General features: G+C 44.1%; 1 protein-coding gene and 26 non-coding genes across 28 annotated transcripts in view; all 27 read right to left on the bottom strand.

Moving 5' to 3' along the window:
• The window catches only part of fhdc1 (FH2 domain containing 1), a 68,966-nt gene that overhangs the window by 2,402 nt on the left and 47,766 nt on the right, over positions 1–18,798 (bottom strand). The window lies entirely within an intron of this gene.
• LOC122771731 lies at positions 798–936 on the bottom strand. Its single transcript, XR_006360654.1, has one exon. It is a non-coding gene; the product is annotated as a U4 spliceosomal RNA (small nuclear RNA).
• LOC122771789 lies at positions 1,290–1,430 on the bottom strand. The gene has a single exon (XR_006360709.1). It is a non-coding gene; the product is annotated as a U4 spliceosomal RNA (small nuclear RNA).
• LOC122771788 lies at positions 1,972–2,112 on the bottom strand. The gene has a single exon (XR_006360708.1). It is a non-coding gene; the product is annotated as a U4 spliceosomal RNA (small nuclear RNA).
• Positions 2,769–2,909, bottom strand: LOC122771729. The gene has a single exon (XR_006360652.1). It is a non-coding gene; the product is annotated as a U4 spliceosomal RNA (small nuclear RNA).
• LOC122771787 lies at positions 3,566–3,706 on the bottom strand. The gene has a single exon (XR_006360707.1). It is a non-coding gene; the product is annotated as a U4 spliceosomal RNA (small nuclear RNA).
• Positions 4,042–4,182, bottom strand: LOC122771728. The gene has a single exon (XR_006360651.1). It is a non-coding gene; the product is annotated as a U4 spliceosomal RNA (small nuclear RNA).
• Positions 4,518–4,658, bottom strand: LOC122771727. Its single transcript, XR_006360650.1, has one exon. It is a non-coding gene; the product is annotated as a U4 spliceosomal RNA (small nuclear RNA).
• LOC122771786 lies at positions 5,200–5,340 on the bottom strand. The gene has a single exon (XR_006360706.1). It is a non-coding gene; the product is annotated as a U4 spliceosomal RNA (small nuclear RNA).
• Positions 5,997–6,137, bottom strand: LOC122771784. Its single transcript, XR_006360704.1, has one exon. It is a non-coding gene; the product is annotated as a U4 spliceosomal RNA (small nuclear RNA).
• Positions 6,473–6,613, bottom strand: LOC122771726. Its single transcript, XR_006360649.1, has one exon. It is a non-coding gene; the product is annotated as a U4 spliceosomal RNA (small nuclear RNA).
• On the bottom strand, positions 6,949–7,089 carry LOC122771725. The gene has a single exon (XR_006360648.1). It is a non-coding gene; the product is annotated as a U4 spliceosomal RNA (small nuclear RNA).
• LOC122771783 lies at positions 7,631–7,771 on the bottom strand. Its single transcript, XR_006360703.1, has one exon. It is a non-coding gene; the product is annotated as a U4 spliceosomal RNA (small nuclear RNA).
• Positions 8,428–8,568, bottom strand: LOC122771782. The gene has a single exon (XR_006360702.1). It is a non-coding gene; the product is annotated as a U4 spliceosomal RNA (small nuclear RNA).
• On the bottom strand, positions 9,110–9,250 carry LOC122771781. The gene has a single exon (XR_006360701.1). It is a non-coding gene; the product is annotated as a U4 spliceosomal RNA (small nuclear RNA).
• On the bottom strand, positions 9,907–10,047 carry LOC122771780. Its single transcript, XR_006360700.1, has one exon. It is a non-coding gene; the product is annotated as a U4 spliceosomal RNA (small nuclear RNA).
• On the bottom strand, positions 10,704–10,844 carry LOC122771779. The gene has a single exon (XR_006360699.1). It is a non-coding gene; the product is annotated as a U4 spliceosomal RNA (small nuclear RNA).
• On the bottom strand, positions 11,386–11,526 carry LOC122771777. The gene has a single exon (XR_006360698.1). It is a non-coding gene; the product is annotated as a U4 spliceosomal RNA (small nuclear RNA).
• On the bottom strand, positions 12,183–12,323 carry LOC122771776. Its single transcript, XR_006360697.1, has one exon. It is a non-coding gene; the product is annotated as a U4 spliceosomal RNA (small nuclear RNA).
• On the bottom strand, positions 12,980–13,120 carry LOC122771775. Its single transcript, XR_006360696.1, has one exon. It is a non-coding gene; the product is annotated as a U4 spliceosomal RNA (small nuclear RNA).
• On the bottom strand, positions 13,777–13,917 carry LOC122771774. Its single transcript, XR_006360695.1, has one exon. It is a non-coding gene; the product is annotated as a U4 spliceosomal RNA (small nuclear RNA).
• LOC122771772 lies at positions 14,574–14,714 on the bottom strand. Its single transcript, XR_006360693.1, has one exon. It is a non-coding gene; the product is annotated as a U4 spliceosomal RNA (small nuclear RNA).
• Positions 15,256–15,396, bottom strand: LOC122771771. The gene has a single exon (XR_006360692.1). It is a non-coding gene; the product is annotated as a U4 spliceosomal RNA (small nuclear RNA).
• On the bottom strand, positions 16,053–16,193 carry LOC122771735. The gene has a single exon (XR_006360658.1). It is a non-coding gene; the product is annotated as a U4 spliceosomal RNA (small nuclear RNA).
• On the bottom strand, positions 16,850–16,990 carry LOC122771770. Its single transcript, XR_006360691.1, has one exon. It is a non-coding gene; the product is annotated as a U4 spliceosomal RNA (small nuclear RNA).
• On the bottom strand, positions 17,647–17,787 carry LOC122771769. The gene has a single exon (XR_006360690.1). It is a non-coding gene; the product is annotated as a U4 spliceosomal RNA (small nuclear RNA).
• On the bottom strand, positions 18,444–18,584 carry LOC122771768. Its single transcript, XR_006360689.1, has one exon. It is a non-coding gene; the product is annotated as a U4 spliceosomal RNA (small nuclear RNA).

The following is an 18,798-nucleotide window of genomic DNA, read 5'->3' as shown; positions in this document are numbered from 1 at the left end:
TAGTTAGACAAAAAAAAGGCATTAACAAATGATGAGTGATAAATGACACTAGTAACAATTTAGACTGTAAAAAATTAATTTTAAGAATATTTTAGCTAATCTTAATGGATATTTCAAAAATGATTTCAGCACATTGGTCAGCTGTTGGGCTGTCGTTGGTCTATTCCCAGCCTGATAGATCATTACAGAGCGACATTAGATTGTTTTGTTTGGAGAAGGGAGAATTAGCGTCAATTAGCGTCATATGCATTTGCATCCTTTTGACAAGATAATGTCAAAAGGACAGCAAATACAATTACTGTGACACACATGAAGTGTGTAATACTGTGTCAAGTGAGAATAGTACATATTATAAATAAATAAATTCAAATTTTAAAACTGCCAAATTTGTGAACGACTTGGCATCTCTTTACGACAACTTGTGTGTGTTTTGCTCTGCTTCACCTCGGCAGCATCAGTCTTTGCACAGCTAATGTCCACATGTTGGAACATGACTTGTTTTTGAGCTCCTACTGGATATTTTTACATTAAAATCCTTCATTTAAGCTGGGTTCCATCTGCATTTACTCTGAAGCAATGGCATCTACAGTGAAACCTACACTTCTGCTAGAATCACATAAGCATTAAATTTAGTTTGCTACAAATAATTCACATAGAGCTTGTCATTTCAGAGATATAGTCTATTTAGTTTAGGTATGTCAGGGACACCAAAAAGAGTGTCAGGGACAAATAAATGAAATACCTACTACTCAAAGAAAATAACTACACCTAAACTTAATTATTAACAAATCATACCGTCTCTTGAGAGACTAACAAAAATTGCCTTGGCTGACTGTATTTCAAGTCATCCAGGCGGGGTATTGGGTTAAGTTTTTAACCAGGAATAATCACGTCTCAGATAAACTTCAGTGGTTTGAACCACTCACTTTTCAGGACATGTAACTCAGTATTAAATCTTGCGGGACTCATTTAAACCAGGGCCTTGTCCTTCAATTGTGGATGTGCCAACAAGTTAAGGAAATAGAAATTGTATAGTAGTCTGGCAGCTATCGGCAGCTATCTGGCAGCTAATGCCTGGCAGCTATCCTGGAAAGCAAGAGAACCGCACCAAAACCTTGCCGACCAAAGAACCTCCTCTACTGTGCCAAAAGCGTTTGTCCAGGTGGTGGAACATGGACAGCGCAAACTGCAACGAAAGAACCCTGAGGGGAGAACTCGAGGCAGCCCGGGATTGTCAGACACTGGCCATGGAACAAACGCTCAATGTTTTCTATTAACAAATCAAACAGTCTCTTGAGAGACTAACAAAAATTGCCTTGGCTGACTGTATTTCAAGTCATCCAGGCGGGGTATTGGGTTAAGTTTTCAACCAGCAATAATCACGTCTCAGATAAACTTCATGGACTATGAAATTGCCTCTGCACAAGAATACAGAACTACTTTACAAGTTTGAAAGAGACCTGCTGCCACACTCACAGTAGACGTGGTTCATTTCACCGCCACTGGATGTACACTAGTTTCTGTTCAATGACTTGCTAATGTTGCATGTGAGAATGGCTCATTTAAAACGAACCCCGCCTTTTCCACCCAGCGGTTTGAACCACTCACTTTTCAGGACATGTAACTCAGTATTAAATCTTGCGGGACTCATTTAAACCAGGGCCTTGTCCTTCAATTGTGGATGTGCCAACAAGTTAAGGAAATAGAAATTGTATAGTAGTCTGGCAGCTATCGGCAGCTATCTGGCAGCTAATGCCTGGCAGTTGTCCTGGAAAGCAAGAGAACCACACCAAAACCTTGCCGCCCGAAGAACCACCTCTACTGTGCCAAAAGCGTTTGTCCAGGTGGTGGAACATGGACAACGCAAACTGCAACGAAAGAACCCGGAGGGGAGAACTCGAGGCAGCCCGGGACTGTCGGACACAGGCCATGGAACAAACGCTCAATGTTTTCTATTAACAAATCAAACAGTCTCTTGAGAGACTAACAAAAATTGCCTTGGCTGACTGTATTTCAAGTCATCCAGGCGGGGTATTGGGTTAAGTTTTCAACCAGCAATAATCACGTCTCAGATAAACTTCATGGACTATGAAATTGCCTCTGCACAAGAATACAGATCTACTTTACAAGTTTGAAAGAGACCTGCTGCCACACTCACAGTGGACGTGGTTCATTTCACCGCCACTGGATGTACACTAGTTTGTGTTCAATGACTTGCTAATGTTGCATGTGAGAATGGCTCATTTAAAACTAACCCCGCCTTTTCCACCCAGCGGTTTGAACCACTCACTTTTCAGGACATGTAACTCAGTATTAAATCTTGCGGGACTCATTTAAACCAGGGCCTTGTCCTTCAATTGTGGATGTGCCAACAAGTTAAGGAAATAGAAATTGTATAGTAGTCTTCTTTGCCATCCAATGTGAAAGTAACCCACTTTTCAGGACATGCAACTCAACATTAAACTTGTCAGACTAGAAGATCCATCTTGCCCTCTCAAAGTCAGCCTTTCTCAAGGACGACACACCTGGAGACACATTCAAGTGCTTAAATGCCTGGCAGCTATCCTGGAAAGCAAGAGAACCACACAAAAACCTTGCCGACCAAAGAACCACCTCTACTGTGCCAAAAGCGTTTGTCCAGGTGGTGGAACATGGACAGCGCAAACTGCAACGAAAGAACCCGGAGGGGAGAACTCGAGGCAGCCCGGGATTGTCGGACACAGGCCATGGAACAAACGCTCAATGTTTTCTATTAACAAATCAAACAGCCTCTTGAGAGACTAACAAAAATTGCCTTGGCTGACTGTATTTCAAGTCATCCAGGCGGGGTATTGGGTTAAGTTTTCAACCAGCAATAATCACGTCTCAGATAAACTTCATGGACTATGTAATTGCCTCTGCACAAGAATACTGAACTACTTTACAAGTTTGAAAGAGACCTGCTGCCACACTCACAGTAGACGTGGTTCATTTCACCGCCACTGGATGTGCACTAGTTTGTGTTCAATGACTTGCTAATGTTGCATGTGAGAATGGCTCATTTAAAACTAACCCCGCCTTTTCCACCCAGCGGTTTGAACCACTCACTTTTCAGGACATGTAACTCAGTATTAAATCTTGCGGGACTCATTTAAACCAGAGCCTTGTCCTTCAATTGTGGATGTGCCAACAAGTTAAGGAAATAGAAATTGTATAGTAGCCTTCTTTGCCATCCAATGTGAAAGTAACCCACTTTTCAGGACATGCAACTCAACATTATACTTGTCAGACTAGAAGATCCATCTTGCCCTCTAAAAGTCAGCCTTTCTCAAGGACGACACACCTGGAGACACATTCAAGTGCTTAAATGCCTGGCAGCTATCCTGGAAAGCAAGAGAACCACACCAAAACCTTGCCGCCCGAAGAACCACCTCTCCTGTGCCAACAGCGTTTGTCCAGGTGGTGGAACATGGACAACGCAAACTGCAATGAAAGAACCCGGAGGGGAGAACACGAGGCAGCCCGGGATTGTCGGACACAGGCCATGGAACAAACGCTCAATGTTTTCTATTAACAAATCAAACAGTCTCTTGAGAGACTAACAAAAATTGCCTTGGCTGACTGTATTTCAAGTCATCCAGGCGGGGTATTGGGTTAAGTTTTCAACCAGCAATAATCACGTCTCAGATAAACTTCATGGACTATGAAATTGCCTCTGCACAAGAATACAGAACTACTTTACAAGTTTGAAAGAGACCTGCTGCCACACTCACAGTAGACATGGTTCATTTCACCGCCACTGGATGTACACTAGTTTGTGTTCAATGACTTGCTAATGTTGCATGTGAGAATGGCTCATTTAAAACTAACCCCGCCTTTTCCACCCAGCGGTTTGAACCACTCACTTTTCAGGACATGTAACTCAGTATTAAATCTTGCGGGACTCATTTAAACCAGGGCCTTGTCCTTCAATTGTGGATGTGCCAACAAGTGGCAGCCCGGGATTGTCGGACACAGGCCATGGAACAAACGCTCAATGTTTTCTATTAACAAATCAAACAGTCTCTTGAGAGACTAACAAAAATTGCCTTGGCTGACTGTATTTCAAGTGATCCAGGCGGGGTATTGGGTTAAGTTTTCAACCAGCAATAATCACGTCTCAGATAAACTTCATGGACTATGAAATTGCCTCTGCACAAGAATACAGAACTACTTTACAAGTTTGAAAGAGACCTGCTGCCACACTCACAGTAGACATGGTTCATTTCACCGCCACTGGATGTACACTAGTTTGTGTTCAATGACTTGCTAATGTTGCATGTGAGAATGGCTCATTTAAAACTAACCCCGCCTTTTCCACCCAGCGGTTTGAACCACTCACTTTTCAGGACATGTAACTCAGTATTAAATCTTGCGGGACTCATTTAAACCAGGGCCTTGTCCTTCAATTGTGGATGTGCCAACAAGTGGCAGCCCGGGATTGTCGGACACAGGCCATGGAACAAACGCTCAATGTTTTCTATTAACAAATCAAACAGTCTCTTGAGAGACTAACAAAAATTGCCTTGGCTGACTGTATTTCAAGTGATCCAGGCGGGGTATTGGGTTAAGTTTTCAACCAGCAATAATCACGTCTCAGATAAACTTCATGGACTATGAAATTGCCTCTGCACAAGAATACAGAACTACTTTACAAGTTTGAAAGAGACCTGCTGCCACACTCACAGTAGACATGGTTCATTTCACCGCCACTGGATGTACACTAGTTTGTGTTCAATGACTTGCTAATGTTGCATGTGAGAATGGCTCATTTAAAACTAACCCCGCCTTTTCCACCCAGCGGTTTGAACCACTCACTTTTCAGGACATGTAACTCAGTATTAAATCTTGCGGGACTCATTTAAACCAGGGCCTTGTCCTTCAATTGTGGATGTGCCAACAAGTTAAGGAAATAGAAATTGTATAGTAGTCTGGCAGCTATCGGCAGCTATCTGGCAGCTAATGCCTGGCAGTTGTCCTGGAAAGCAAGAGAACCACACCAAAACCTTGCCGCCCGAAGAACCACCTCTACTGTGCCAAAAGCGTTTGTCCAGGTGGTGGAACATGGACAACGCAAACTGCAACGAAAGAACCCGGAGGGGAGAACTCGAGGCAGCCCGGGATTGTCGGACACAGGCCATGGAACAAACGCTCAATGTTTTCTATTAACAAATCAAACAGTCTCTTGAGAGACTAACAAAAATTGCCTTGGCTGACTGTATTTCAAGTCATCCAGGCGGGGTATTGGGTTAAGTTTTCAACCAGCAATAATCACGTCTCAGATAAACTTCATGGACTATGAAATTGCCTCTGCACAAGAATACAGATCTACTTTACAAGTTTGAAAGAGACCTGCTGCCACACTCACAGTGGACGTGGTTCATTTCACCGCCACTGGATGTACACTAGTTTGTGTTCAATGACTTGCTAATGTTGCATGTGAGAATGGCTCATTTAAAACTAACCCCGCCTTTTCCACCCAGCGGTTTGAACCACTCACTTTTCAGGACATGTAACTCAGTATTAAATCTTGCGGGACTCATTTAAACCAGGGCCTTGTCCTTCAATTGTGGATGTGCCAACAAGTTAAGGAAATAGAAATTGTATAGTAGTCTTCTTTGCCATCCAATGTGAAAGTAACCCACTTTTCAGGACATGCAACTCAACATTAAACTTGTCAGACTAGAAGATCCATCTTGCCCTCTAAAAGTCAGCCTTTCTCAAGGACGACACACCTGGAGACACATTCAAGTGCTTAAATGCCTGGCAGCTATCCTGGAAAGCAAGAGAACCACACCAAAACCTTGCCGCCCGAAGAACCACCTCTCCTGTGCCAACAGCGTTTGTCCAGGTGGTGGAACATGGACAACGAAAACTGCAATGAAAGAACCCGGAGGGGAGAACACGAGGCAGCCCGGGATTGTCGGACACAGGCCATGGAACAAACGCTCAATGTTTTCTATTAACAAATCAAACAGTCTCTTGAGAGACTAACAAAAATTGCCTTGGCTGACTGTATTTCAAGTCATCCAGGCGGGGTATTGGGTTAAGTTTTCAACCAGCAATAATCACGTCTCAGATAAACTTCATGGACTATGAAATTGCCTCTGCACAAGAATACAGAACTACTTCACAAGTTTGAAAGAGACCTGCTGCCACACTCACAGTAGACATGGTTCATTTCACCGCCACTGGATGTACACTAGTTTGTGTTCAATGACTTGCTAATGTTGCATGTGAGAATGGCTCATTTAAAACTAACCCCGCCTTTTCCACCCAGCGGTTTGAACCACTCACTTTTCAGGACATGTAACTCAGTATTAAATCTTGCGGGACTCATTTAAACCAGGGCCTTGTCCTTCAATTGTGGATGTGCCAACAAGTGGCAGCCCGGGATTGTCGGACACAGGCCATGGAACAAACGCTCAATGTTTTCTATTAACAAATCAAACAGTCTCTTGAGAGACTAACAAAAATTGCCTTGGCTGACTGTATTTCAAGTGATCCAGGCGGGGTATTGGGTTAAGTTTTCAACCAGCAATAATCACGTCTCAGATAAACTTCATGGACTATGAAATTGCCTCTGCACAAGAATACAGAACTACTTTACAAGTTTGAAAGAGACCTGCTGCCACACTCACAGTAGACATGGTTCATTTCACCGCCACTGGATGTACACTAGTTTGTGTTCAATGACTTGCTAATGTTGCATGTGAGAATGGCTCATTTAAAACTAACCCCGCCTTTTCCACCCAGCGGTTTGAACCACTCACTTTTCAGGACATGTAACTCAGTATTAAATCTTGCGGGACTCATTTAAACCAGGGCCTTGTCCTTCAATTGTGGATGTGCCAACAAGTGGCAGCCCGGGATTGTCGGACACAGGCCATGGAACAAACGCTCAATGTTTTCTATTAACAAATCAAACAGTCTCTTGAGAGACTAACAAAAATTGCCTTGGCTGACTGTATTTCAAGTGATCCAGGCGGGGTATTGGGTTAAGTTTTCAACCAGCAATAATCACGTCTCAGATAAACTTCATGGACTATGAAATTGCCTCTGCACAAGAATACAGAACTACTTTACAAGTTTGAAAGAGACCTGCTGCCACACTCACAGTAGACATGGTTCATTTCACCGCCACTGGATGTACACTAGTTTGTGTTCAATGACTTGCTAATGTTGCATGTGAGAATGGCTCATTTAAAACTAACCCCGCCTTTTCCACCCAGCGGTTTGAACCACTCACTTTTCAGGACATGTAACTCAGTATTAAATCTTGCGGGACTCATTTAAACCAGGGCCTTGTCCTTCAATTGTGGATGTGCCAACAAGTTAAGGAAATAGAAATTGTATAGTAGTCTGGCAGCTATCGGCAGCTATCTGGCAGCTAATGCCTGGCAGCTGTCCTGGAAAGCAAGAGAACCACACCAAAACCTTGCCGCCCGAAGAACCACCTCTACTGTGCCAAAAGCGTTTGTCCAGGTGGTGGAACATGGACAACGCAAACTGCAACGAAAGAACCCGGAGGGGAGAACTCGAGGCAGCCCGGGATTGTCGGACACAGGCCATGGAACAAACGCTCAATGTTTTCTATTAACAAATCAAACAGTCTCTTGAGAGACTAACAAAAATTGCCTTGGCTGACTGTATTTCAAGTCATCCAGGCGGGGTATTGGGTTAAGTTTTCAACCAGCAATAATCACGTCTCAGATAAACTTCATGGACTATGAAATTGCCTCTGCACAAGAATACAGAACTACTTTACAAGTTTGAAAGAGACCTGCTGCCACACTCACAGTAGACGTGGTTCATTTCACCGCCACTGGATGTGCACTAGTTTGTGTTCAATGACTTGCTAATGTTGCATGTGAGAATGGCTCATTTAAAACTAACCCCGCCTTTTCCACCCAGCGGTTTGAACCACTCACTTTTCAGGACATGTAACTCAGTATTAAATCTTGCGGGACTCATTTAAACCAGAGCCTTGTCCTTCAATTGTGGATGTGCCAACAAGTTAAGGAAATAGAAATTGTATAGTAGCCTTCTTTGCCATCCAATGTGAAAGTAACCCACTTTTCAGGACATGCAACTCAACATTATACTTGTCAGACTAGAAGATCCATCTTGCCCTCTAAAAGTCAGCCTTTCTCAAGGACGACACACCTGGAGACACATTCAAGTGCTTAAATGCCTGGCAGCTATCCTGGAAAGCAAGAGAACCACACCAAAACCTTGCCGCCCGAAGAACCACCTCTCCTGTGCCAACAGCGTTTGTCCAGGTGGTGGAACATGGACAACGCAAACTGCAATGAAAGAACCCGGAGGGGAGAACACGAGGCAGCCCGGGATTGTCGGACACAGGCCATGGAACAAACGCTCAATGTTTTCTATTAACAAATCAAACAGTCTCTTGAGAGACTAACAAAAATTGCCTTGGCTGACTGTATTTCAAGTCATCCAGGCGGGGTATTGGGTTAAGTTTTCAACCAGCAATAATCACGTCTCAGATAAACTTCATGGACTATGAAATTGCCTCTGCACAAGAATACAGAACTACTTTACAAGTTTGAAAGAGACCTGCTGCCACACTCACAGTAGACATGGTTCATTTCACCGCCACTGGATGTACACTAGTTTGTGTTCAATGACTTGCTAATGTTGCATGTGAGAATGGCTCATTTAAAACTAACCCCGCCTTTTCCACCCAGCGGTTTGAACCACTCACTTTTCAGGACATGTAACTCAGTATTAAATCTTGCGGGACTCATTTAAACCAGGGCCTTGTCCTTCAATTGTGGATGTGCCAACAAGTTAAGGAAATAGAAATTGTATAGTAGTCTGGCAGCTATCGGCAGCTATCTGGCAGCTAATGCCTGGCAGTTGTCCTGGAAAGCAAGAGAACCACACCAAAACCTTGCCGCCCGAAGAACCACCTCTACTGTGCCAAAAGCGTTTGTCCAGGTGGTGGAACATGGACAACGCAAACTGCAACGAAAGAACCCGGAGGGGAGAACTCGAGGCAGCCCGGGATTGTCGGACACAGGCCATGGAACAAACGCTCAATGTTTTCTATTAACAAATCAAACAGTCTCTTGAGAGACTAACAAAAATTGCCTTGGCTGACTGTATTTCAAGTCATCCAGGCGGGGTATTGGGTTAAGTTTTCAACCAGCAATAATCACGTCTCAGATAAACTTCATGGACTATGAAATTGCCTCTGCACAAGAATACAGATCTACTTTACAAGTTTGAAAGAGACCTGCTGCCACACTCACAGTGGACGTGGTTCATTTCACCGCCACTGGATGTACACTAGTTTGTGTTCAATGACTTGCTAATGTTGCATGTGAGAATGGCTCATTTAAAACTAACCCCGCCTTTTCCACCCAGCGGTTTGAACCACTCACTTTTCAGGACATGTAACTCAGTATTAAATCTTGCGGGACTCATTTAAACCAGGGCCTTGTCCTTCAATTGTGGATGTGCCAACAAGTTAAGGAAATAGAAATTGTATAGTAGTCTTCTTTGCCATCCAATGTGAAAGTAACCCACTTTTCAGGACATGCAACTCAACATTAAACTTGTCAGACTAGAAGATCCATCTTGCCCTCTAAAAGTCAGCCTTTCTCAAGGACGACACACCTGGAGACACATTCAAGTGCTTAAATGCCTGGCAGCTATCCTGGAAAGCAAGAGAACCACACCAAAACCTTGCCGCCCGAAGAACCACCTCTACTGTGCCAAAAGCGTTTGTCCAGGTGGTGGAACATGGACAGCGCAAACTGCAACGAAAGAACCCGGAGGGGAGAACTCGAGGCAGCCCGGGATTGTCGGACACAGGCCATGGAACAAACGCTCAATGTTTTCTATTAACAAATCAAACAGTCTCTTGAGAGACTAACAAAAATTGCCTTGGCTGACTGTATTTCAAGTCATCCAGGCGGGGTATTGGGTTAAGTTTTCAACCAGCAATAATCACGTCTCAGATAAACTTCATGGACTATGAAATTGCCTCTGCACAAGAATACAGATCTACTTTACAAGTTTGAAAGAGACCTGCTGCCACACTCACAGTGGACGTGGTTCATTTCACCGCCACTGGATGTACACTAGTTTGTGTTCAATGACTTGCTAATGTTGCATGTGAGAATGGCTCATTTAAAACTAACCCCGCCTTTTCCACCCAGCGGTTTGAACCACTCACTTTTCAGGACATGTAACTCAGTATTAAATCTTGCGGGACTCATTTAAACCAGAGCCTTGTCCTTCAATTGTGGATGTGCCAACAAGTTAAGGAAATAGAAATTGTATAGTAGCCTTCTTTGCCATCCAATGTGAAAGTAACCCACTTTTCAGGACATGCAACTCAACATTATACTTGTCAGACTAGAAGATCCATCTTGCCCTCTAAAAGTCAGCCTTTCTCAAGGACGACACACCTGGAGACACATTCAAGTGCTTAAATGCCTGGCAGCTATCCTGGAAAGCAAGAGAACCACACCAAAACCTTGCCGCCCGAAGAACCACCTCTCCTGTGCCAACAGCGTTTGTCCAGGTGGTGGAACATGGACAACGCAAACTGCAATGAAAGAACCCGGAGGGGAGAACACGAGGCAGCCCGAGATTGTCGGACACAGACCATGGAACAAACGCTCAATGTTTTCTATTAACAAATCAAACAGTCTCTTGAGAGACTAACAAAAATTGCCTTGGCTGACTGTATTTCAAGTCATCCAGGCGGGGTATTGGGTTAAGTTTTCAACCAGCAATAATCACGTCTCAGATAAACTTCATGGACTATGAAATTGCCTCTGCACAAGAATACAGAACTACTTTACAAGTTTGAAAGAGACCTGCTGCCACACTCACAGTAGACGTGGTTCATTTCACCGCCACTGGATGTACACTAGTTTGTGTTCAATGACTTGCTAATGTTGCATGTGAGAATGGCTCATTTAAAACTAACCCCGCCTTTTCCACCCAGCGGTTTGAACCACTCACTTTTCAGGACATGTAACTCAGTATTAAATCTTGCGGGACTCATTTAAACCAGGGCCTTGTCCTTCAATTGTGGATGTGCCAACAAGTTAAGGAAATAGAAATTGTATAGTAGTCTGGCAGCTATCGGCAGCTATCTGGCAGCTAATGCCTGGCAGCTGTCCTGGAAAGCAAGAGAACCACACCAAAACCTTGCCGCCCGAAGAACCACCTCTACTGTGCCAAAAGCGTTTGTCCAGGTGGTGGAACATGGACAACGCAAACTGCAACGAAAGAACCCGGAGGGGAGAACTCGAGGCAGCCCGGGATTGTCGGACACAGGCCATGGAACAAACGCTCAATGTTTTCTATTAACAAATCAAACAGTCTCTTGAGAGACTAACAAAAATTGCCTTGGCTGACTGTATTTCAAGTCATCCAGGCGGGGTATTGGGTTAAGTTTTCAACCAGCAATAATCACGTCTCAGATAAACTTCATGGACTATGAAATTGCCTCTGCACAAGAATACAGAACTACTTTACAAGTTTGAAAGAGACCTGCTGCCACACTCACAGTAGACGTGGTTCATTTCACCGCCACTGGATGTGCACTAGTTTGTGTTCAATGACTTGCTAATGTTGCATGTGAGAATGGCTCATTTAAAACTAACCCCGCCTTTTCCACCCAGCGGTTTGAACCACTCACTTTTCAGGACATGTAACTCAGTATTAAATCTTGCGGGACTCATTTAAACCAGGGCCTTGTCCTTCAATTGTGGATGTGCCAACAAGTTAAGGAAATAGAAATTGTATAGTAGTCTTCTTTGCCATCCAATGTGAAAGTAACCCACTTTTCAGGACATGCAACTCAACATTAAACTTGTCAGACTAGAAGATCCATCTTGCCCTCTCAAAGTCAGCCTTTCTCAAGGACGACACACCTGGAGACACATTCAAGTGCTTAAATGCCTGGCAGCTATCCTGGAAAGCAAGAGAACCACACCAAAACCTTGCCGCCCGAAGAACCACCTCTCCTGTGCCAACAGCGTTTGTCCAGGTGGTGGAACATGGACAACGCAAACTGCAATGAAAGAACCCGGAGGGGAGAACACGAGGCAGCCCGGGATTGTCGGACACAGGCCATGGAACAAACGCTCAATGTTTTCTATTAACAAATCAAACAGTCTCTTGAGAGACTAACAAAAATTGCCTTGGCTGACTGTATTTCAAGTCATCCAGGCGGGGTATTGGGTTAAGTTTTCAACCAGCAATAATCACGTCTCAGATAAACTTCATGGACTATGAAATTGCCTCTGCACAAGAATACAGAACTACTTTACAAGTTTGAAAGAGACCTGCTGCCACACTCACAGTAGACGTGGTTCATTTCACCGCCACTGGATGTGCACTAGTTTGTGTTCAATGACTTGCTAATGTTGCATGTGAGAATGGCTCATTTAAAACTAACCCCGCCTTTTCCACCCAGCGGTTTGAACCACTCACTTTTCAGGACATGTAACTCAGTATTAAATCTTGCGGGACTCATTTAAACCAGAGCCTTGTCCTTCAATTGTGGATGTGCCAACAAGTTAAGGAAATAGAAATTGTATAGTAGCCTTCTTTGCCATCCAATGTGAAAGTAACCCACTTTTCAGGACATGCAACTCAACATTATACTTGTCAGACTAGAAGATCCATCTTGCCCTCTAAAAGTCAGCCTTTCTCAAGGACGACACACCTGGAGACACATTCAAGTGCTTAAATGCCTGGCAGCTATCCTGGAAAGCAAGAGAACCACACCAAAACCTTGCCGCCCGAAGAACCACCTCTCCTGTGCCAACAGCGTTTGTCCAGGTGGTGGAACATGGACAACGCAAACTGCAATGAAAGAACCCGGAGGGGAGAACACGAGGCAGCCCGGGATTGTCGGACACAGGCCATGGAACAAACGCTCAATGTTTTCTATTAACAAATCAAACAGTCTCTTGAGAGACTAACAAAAATTGCCTTGGCTGACTGTATTTCAAGTCATCCAGGCGGGGTATTGGGTTAAGTTTTCAACCAGCAATAATCACGTCTCAGATAAACTTCATGGACTATGAAATTGCCTCTGCACAAGAATACAGAACTACTTTACAAGTTTGAAAGAGACCTGCTGCCACACTCACAGTAGACGTGGTTCATTTCACCGCCACTGGATGTACACTAGTTTGTGTTCAATGACTTGCTAATGTTGCATGTGAGAATGGCTCATTTAAAACTAACCCCGCCTTTTCCACCCAGCGGTTTGAACCACTCACTTTTCAGGACATGTAACTCAGTATTAAATCTTGCGGGACTCATTTAAACCAGGGCCTTGTCCTTCAATTGTGGATGTGCCAACAAGTTAAGGAAATAGAAATTGTATAGTAGTCTTCTTTGCCATCCAATGTGAAAGTAACCCACTTTTCAGGACATGCAACTCAACATTAAACTTGTCAGACTAGAAGATCCATCTTGCCCTCTCAAAGTCAGCCTTTCTCAAGGACGACACACCTGGAGACACATTCAAGTGCTTAAATGCCTGGCAGCTATCCTGGAAAGCAAGAGAACCACACAAAAACCTTGCCGACCAAAGAACCACCTCTCCTGTGCGAACAGCGTTTGTCCAGGTGGTGGAACATGGACAACGCAAACTGCAATGAAAGAACCCGGAGGGGAGAACACGAGGCAGCCCGGGATTGTCGGACACAGGCCATGGAACAAACGCTCAATGTTTTCTATTAACAAATCAAACAGTCTCTTGAGAGACTAACAAAAATTGCCTTGGCTGACTGTATTTCAAGTCATCCAGGCGGGGTATTGGGTTAAGTTTTCAACCAGCAATAATCACGTCTCAGATAAACTTCATGGACTATGAAATTGCCTCTGCACAAGAATACAGAACTACTTTACAAGTTTGAAAGAGACCTGCTGCCACACTCACAGTAGACGTGGTTCATTTCACCGCCACTGGATGTGCACTAGTTTGTGTTCAATGACTTGCTAATGTTGCATGTGAGAATGGCTCATTTAAAACTAACCCCGCCTTTTCCACCCAGCGGTTTGAACCACTCACTTTTCAGGACATGTAACTCAGTATTAAATCTTGCGGGACTAATTTAAACCAGAGCCTTGTCCTTCAATTGTGGATGTGCCAACAAGTTAAGGAAATAGAAATTGTATAGTAGCCTTCTTTGCCATCCAATGTGAAAGTAACCCACTTTTCAGGACATGCAACTCAACATTATACTTGTCAGACTAGAAGATCCATCTTGCCCTCTAAAAGTCAGCCTTTCTCAAGGACGACACACCTGGAGACACATTCAAGTGCTTAAATGCCTGGCAGCTATCCTGGAAAGCAAGAGAACCACACAAAAACCTTGCCGACCAAAGAACCACCTCTCCTGTGCGAACAGCGTTTGTCCAGGTGGTGGAACATGGACAACGCAAACTGCAATGAAAGAACCCGGAGGGGAGAACACGAGGCAGCCCGGGATTGTCGGACACAGGCCATGGAACAAACGCTCAATGTTTTCTATTAACAAATCAAACAGTCTCTTGAGAGACTAACAAAAATTGCCTTGGCTGACTGTATTTCAAGTCATCCAGGCGGGGTATTGGGTTAAGTTTTCAACCAGCAATAATCACGTCTCAGATAAACTTCATGGACTATGAAATTGCCTCTGCACAAGAATACAGAACTACTTTACAAGTTTGAAAGAGACCTGCTGCCACACTCACAGTAGACGTGGTTCATTTCACCGCCACTGGATGTGCACTAGTTTGTGTTCAATGACTTGCTAATGTTGCATGTGAGAATGGCTCATTTAAAACTAACCCCGCCTTTTCCACCCAGCGGTTTGAACCACTCACTTTTCAGGACATGTAACTCAGTATTAAATCTTGCGGGACTCATTTAAACCAGGGCCTTGTCCTTCAATTGTGGATGTGCCAACAAGTTAAGGAAATAGAAATTGTATAGTAGTCTGGCAGCTATCGGCAGCTATCTGGCAGCTAATGCCTGGCAGTTGTCCTGGAAAGCAAGAGAACCACACCAAAACCTTGCCGCCCGAAGAACCACCTCTACTGTGCCAAAAGCGTTTGTCCAGGTGGTGGAACATGGACAACGCAAACTGCAACAAAAGAACCCGGAGGGGAGAACTCGAGGCAGCCCGGGACTGTCGGACACAGGCCATGGAACAAACGCTCAATGTTTTCTATTAACAAATCAAACAGTCTCTTGAGAGACTAACAAAAATTGCCTTGGCTGACTGTATTTCAAGTCATCCAGGCGGGGTATTGGGTTAAGTTTTCAACCAGCAATAATCACGTCTCAGATAAACTTCATGGACTATGAAATTGCCTCTGCACAAGAATACAGAACTACTTTACAAGTTTGAAAGAGACCTGCTGCCACACTCACAGTAGACATGGTTCATTTCACCGCCACTGGATGTACACTAGTTTGTGTTCAATGACTTGCTAATGTTGCATGTGAGAATGGCTCATTTAAAACTAACCCCGCCTTTTCCACCCAGCGGTTTGAACCACTCACTTTTCAGGACATGTAACTCAGTATTAAATCTTGCGGGACTCATTTAAACCAGGGCCTTGTCCTTCAATTGTGGATGTGCCAACAAGTTAAGGAAATAGAAATTGTATAGTAGTCTTCTTTGCCATCCAATGTGAAAGTAACCCACTTTTCAGGACATGCAACTCAACATTATACTTGTCAGACTAGAAGATCCATCTTGCCCTCTAAAAGTCAGCCTTTCTCAAGGACGACACACCTGGAGACACATTCAAGTGCTTAAATGCCTGGCAGCTATCCTGGAAAGCAAGAGAACCACACAAAAACCTTGCCGACCAAAGACCCACCTCTACTGTGCCAAAAGCGTTTGTCCAGGTGGTGGAACATGGACAGCGCAAACTGCAACGAAAGAACCCGGAGGGGAGAACTCGAGGCAGCCCGGGATTGTCGGACACAGGCCATGGAACAAACGCTCAATGTTTTCTATTAACAAATCAAACAGTCTCTTGAGAGAATAACAAAAATTGCCTTGGCTGACTGTATTTCAAGTCATCCAGGCGGGGTATTGGGTTAAGTTTTCAACCAGCAATAATCACGTCTCAGATAAACTTCATGGACTATGAAATTGCCTCTGCACAAGAATACTGAACTACTTTACAAGTTTGAAAGAGACCTGCTGCCACACTCACAGTAGACATGGTTCATTTCACCGCCACTGGATGTGCACTAGTTTGTGTTCAATGACTTGCTAATGTTGCATGTGAGAATGGCTCATTTAAAACTAACCCCGCCTTTTCCACCCAGCGGTTTGAACCACTCACTTTTCAGGACATGTAACTCAGTATTAAATCTTGCAGGACTCATTTAAACCAGGGCCTTGTCCTTCAATTGTGGATGTGCCAACAAGTTAAGGAAATAGAAATTGTATAGTAGCCTTCTTTGCCATCCAATGTGAAAGTAACCCACTTTTCAGGACATGCAACTCAACATTATACTTGTCAGACTAGAAGATCCATCTTGCCCTCTAAAAGTCAGCCTTTCTCAAGGACGACACACCTGGAGCCACATTCAAGTGCTTAAATGCCTGGCAGCTATCCTGGAAAGCAAGAGAACCACACCAAAACCTTGCCGCCCGAAGAACCACCTCTCCTGTGCCAACAGCGTTTGTCCAGGTGGTGGAACATGGACAACGCAAACTGCAATGAAAGAACCCGGAGGGGAGAACACGAGGCAGCCCGGGATTGTCGGACACAGGCCATGGAACAAACGCTCAATGTTTTCTATTAACAAATCAAACAGTCTCTTGAGAGACTAACAAAAATTGCCTTGGCTGACTGTATTTCAAGTCATCCAGGCGGGGTATTGGGTTAAGTTTTCAACCAGCAATAATCACGTCTCAGATAAACTTCATGGACTATGAAATTGCCTCTGCACAAGAATACAGAACTACTTTACAAGTTTGAAAGAGACCTGCTGCCACACTCACAGTAGACATGGTTCATTTCACCGCCACTGGATGTACACTAGTTTGTGTTCAATGACTTGCTAATGTTGCATGTGAGAATGGCTCATTTAAAACTAACCCCGCCTTTTCCACCCAGCGGTTTGAACCACTCACTTTTCAGGACATGTAACTCAGTATTAAATCTTGCGGGACTCATTTAAACCAGGGCCTTGTCCTTCAATTGTGGATGTGCCAACAAGTTAAGGAAATAGAAATTGTATAGTAGTCTTCTTTGCCATCCAATGTGAAAGTAACCCACTTTTCAGGACATGCAACTCAACATTAAACTTGTCAGACTAGAAGATCCATCTTGCCCTCTCAAAGTCAGCCTTTCTCAAGGACGACACACCTGGAGACACATTCAAGTGCTTAAATGCCTGGCAGCTATCCTGGAAAGCAAGAGAACCACACCAAAACCTTGCCGCCCGAAGAACCACCTCTACTGTGCCAAAAGCGTTTGTCCAGGTGGTGGAACATGGACAGCGCAAACTGCAACGAAAGAACCCGGAGGGGAGAACTCGAGGCAGCCCGGGATTGTCGGACACAGGCCATGGAACAAACGCTCAATGTTTTCTATTAACAAATCAAACAGTCTCTTGAGAGACTAACAAAAATTGCCTTGGCTGACTGTATTTCAAGTCATCCAGGCGGGGTATTGGGTTAAGTTTTCAACCAGCAATAATCACGTCTCAGATAAACTTCATGGACTATGAAATTGCCTCTGCACAAGAATACAGAACTACTTTACAAGTTTGAAAGAGACCTGCTGCCACACTCACAGTAGACATGGTTCATTTCACCGCCACTGGATGTACACTAGTTTGTGTTCAATGACTTGCTAATGTTGCATGTGAGAATGGCTCATTTAAAACTAACCCCGCCTTTTCCACCCAGCGGTTTGAACCACTCACTTTTCAGGACATGTAACTCAGTATTAAATCTTGCGGGACTCATTTAAACCAGAGCCTTGTCCTTCAATTGTGGATGTGCCAACAAGTTAAGGAAATAGAAATTGTATAGTAGCCTTCTTTGCCATCCAATGTGAAAGTAACCCACTTTTCAGGACATGCAACTCAACATTATACTTGTCAGACTAGAAGATCCATCTTGCCCTCTAAAAGTCAGCCTTTCTCAAGGACGACACACCTGGAGACACATTCAAGTGCTTAAATGCCTGGCAGCTATCCTGGAAAGCAAGAGAACCACACCAAAACCTTGCCGCCCGAAGAACCACCTCTCCTGTGCCAACAGCGTTTGTCCAGGTGGTGGAACATGGACAACGCAAACTGCAATGAAAGAACCCGGAGGGGAGAACACGAGGCAGCCCGGGATTGTCGGACACAGGCCATGGAACAAACGCTCAATGTTTTCTATTAACAAATCAAACAGTCTCTTGAGAGACTAACAAAAATTGCCTTGGCTGACTGTATTTCAAGTCATCCAGGCGGGGTATTGGGTTAAGTTTTCAACCAGCAATAATCACGTCTCAGATAAACTTCATGGACTATGAAATTGCCTCTGCACAAGAATACAGAACTACTTTACAAGTTTGAAAGAGACCTGCTGCCACACTCACAGTAGACATGGTTCATTTCACCGCCACTGGATGTACACTAGTTTGTGTTCAATGACTTGCTAATGTTGCATGTGAGAATGGCTCATTTAAAACTAACCCCGCCTTTTCCACCCAGCGGTTTGAACCACTCACTTTTCAGGACATGTAACTCAGTATTAAATCTTGCGG

Source organism: Solea senegalensis, linkage group LG6 (genome assembly GCF_019176455.1).
Source record: "Solea senegalensis isolate Sse05_10M linkage group LG6, IFAPA_SoseM_1, whole genome shotgun sequence".
Lineage (NCBI taxonomy): Eukaryota > Metazoa > Chordata > Actinopteri > Pleuronectiformes > Soleidae > Solea > Solea senegalensis.
The sequence above is the reverse complement of the archived record's forward strand: the minus strand, read 5'-3'. Positions and strand labels throughout refer to the sequence as shown.